The 2,515-nt window shown below is 37.9% G+C and overlaps 1 long non-coding RNA gene across 2 annotated transcripts; it reads right to left on the reverse strand.

Annotated features, from left to right (window-relative positions):
* Positions 1-202: 202 nt before the first annotated feature.
* LOC127125710 (uncharacterized) lies at positions 203-2,292 on the reverse strand. Of its 2 annotated transcripts, XR_007804786.1 has the most exons (3): positions 1,876-2,252; positions 852-1,738; positions 203-676 (listed from the first exon to the last, which is right to left on the reverse strand). It is a non-coding gene; the product is annotated as an uncharacterized LOC127125710 (long non-coding RNA). The 2 variants fall into 2 exon arrangements; XR_007804785.1 differs by having other exon boundaries at positions 203-1,738; positions 1,876-2,292.
* Positions 2,293-2,515: the final 223 nt, after the last annotated feature.

The raw sequence follows: 2,515 nt of genomic DNA on the forward strand, positions 1-2,515 counted from the left end.
TTGATTTCTTCATTTTTTTTAACCAAATCAATTCCATTTCATGTCCAAATCAAACAATTACAAGTTCGTCATTTCATACAATCAATTCCATACATTTGGAATTCTAAATTAAGTAAATCATTTCCTTAAAATGACCAATTCCATTCTCAATTTGTTTCCATTTTAAACCAATACATACATGTTCCATTTAAATCAAGTGTCATACATATAACCTTCAAACTTTCTATTAATTCCATAAACAAATATATTCAAAATTACACTCATTTCCAATTCCATCTATGCACAATCCTATTACACAATCAATATCCAAAACCTGAACAATTTCAAGTCCAATTTCAAACATTCCCATTACAATTTCATATTACATACTAAATTACCATAAATCCAATACATTTCCTTTCGCATTATCAGTCACCAAACACATCCATCACCACCAGAGTCACACCTAAATCACCTCACCACAAAAACCACATCAGAATCTCACGCTGACTGCCACAGACTATAACAAAATATGAACTTAGTTGTAAGACATTTATCAAGCTTATTCAGACAGTCAGGTTTCACAACTGAGCCTTTTAATGCTCAGCTTCAGCATACCAGAGGCATAAGAGTGCAGGTGTATAATGGAAACCTGGAAGGGGCGCTCCACTTGTGGCTCATGAAAATATTTTAGAACCTGCAAATGAGAGTGAATGAACTTAATAAGATTGAAACCAACCTCTAACAGGTTCATAAGAATAAAAACTCATAACCAAAATTCCGCAAAAACGGCATACAATCTTTAAGCTTTTTTCAGAACCTATATTGGAATCCTTAAAACAAAAGGAAAAGGATGAAACATATAACAGAACCTGCAAGCTCGACCGAAACTCTAACCGAATTATCTCAACTCTAACCAACTAACAAACTTATAACTGAATTGAACCCTCCTCCAAAATAGAACCGAACCACCTCCTAACTTTCATTTCCCCAACTGTTATAACCGAAAATAATAACTGAATTTTCCACCAACTGTCATGAGGGAGTCTCCAACTTCACAAAAACCTGCAACATTGATCAGAACCTGACCTCACTCTCAACCATATAACCGAATTCCAATTCAGAACCCTCTTCTATCTTCTTCATCCTTCACACCTTTTTACACATAACAACTAACCAACCATGCATCATCTTAACCTCAACCTTCCACCCTCCATAACCGTCCATTCGAACCCTTCAATCCTCCATCATCTCACAACCTGCTAACACCTTCAACTTTCTCCAATAACCATCTTCAATAACAATCTTCTTCACTCTGCATCACCCCCTTCAAGAACCAACATCACCTAAACTTTGAACTACTCCATCACCGCCACAAATCCACATAACAGAAGGGAAAAGAAGAACAAAAACGAAGGAAGAATAGAAGAAAACAGAAAAATAAATTACAACAGGGAACCAAATTCACTTCCTCCAACCTCCACTTCTAACTTCACTCCATCTTCAATTCACAACCCTTCATCATCCTCCAATCCCTCATCAACTCTCTTCAGAACCATAACTTCCACAACCACCAACCAATCCTCTTATTCAACCTCACCCTTCATCATAATCCAAAAACCTTCCCCGCACATCTCAACAACGACAACCCCTCTTCTAACCACCTTCCATCACAACCTGCTTCCATCACAGAACCTGGGAATCACTCTTTGATTTGGGTTTAACCGTAAAACATCAACTCTGCATTTTTCGGTTTATCCTGCAACAAATTGAACGAAACTTCAAGAACTACTCTCTGCAAACGGCAACAAGGTTCCCGCAGGAAAGCTCTTTAAATGGCAACGACACAAAAAGAAAACAGATCAGAGAAGAAAGGGAAGAGGATCAGAACAGAACCTGTAATCATCGTGTCGAGAACTTCGTCTCCATAAGTGCTTTGCTTTCAATCATCAACTTCGTCCCTGATTCTGTGCGTAAGAATAAGCCTTTAAGCGATTTCGATTTTGGTTTTGATTGCAATTCGATGATTTATCCTTGATTCTTCATTTGAGGGTGAAGCTCGAATCCTGGTGAAGCAGAGTTCTTGTGTCATGAAGGAATGCCCTGTTTGTTTCGACCTAGATTCAACGCGTTTGACTTGGGATTTTGGATATGAGGAATTGAGTTCTTGAACCTTTTTCTGGTGTCTATGTGCGAGTCTTTCGTACGTGGTCCCGATGAAGTTTCATGTGCTGAACATTTGGACCTGGGAGATTCATCGTGTGAACATGGTTGTGCCAAGAACCTGTTCATCTCACGTTGAGTTCGGATGAGGATAATTGAAGCTTGGGCTTAGGCCCAAGCAAATTTTGTTTACCACACCTCCTTTCTAATGGATTTCACCCCCGAGTCCAATATTTCTCTTGATAATCATCCCCATCAATCCATGCTTATCTCTTGATTAATTCATGTTAATTTTATTTAATTACTGTTAATCAACATTGCCATCCTGATTTTTTTTGCTAGGGTAAAATTAGGATTTTCTTATTTTTTTGTT

The sequence above is a fragment of the Lathyrus oleraceus genome, chromosome 3, assembly GCF_024323335.1.
Source record: "Lathyrus oleraceus cultivar Zhongwan6 chromosome 3, CAAS_Psat_ZW6_1.0, whole genome shotgun sequence".
NCBI lineage: Eukaryota > Viridiplantae > Streptophyta > Magnoliopsida > Fabales > Fabaceae > Lathyrus > Lathyrus oleraceus.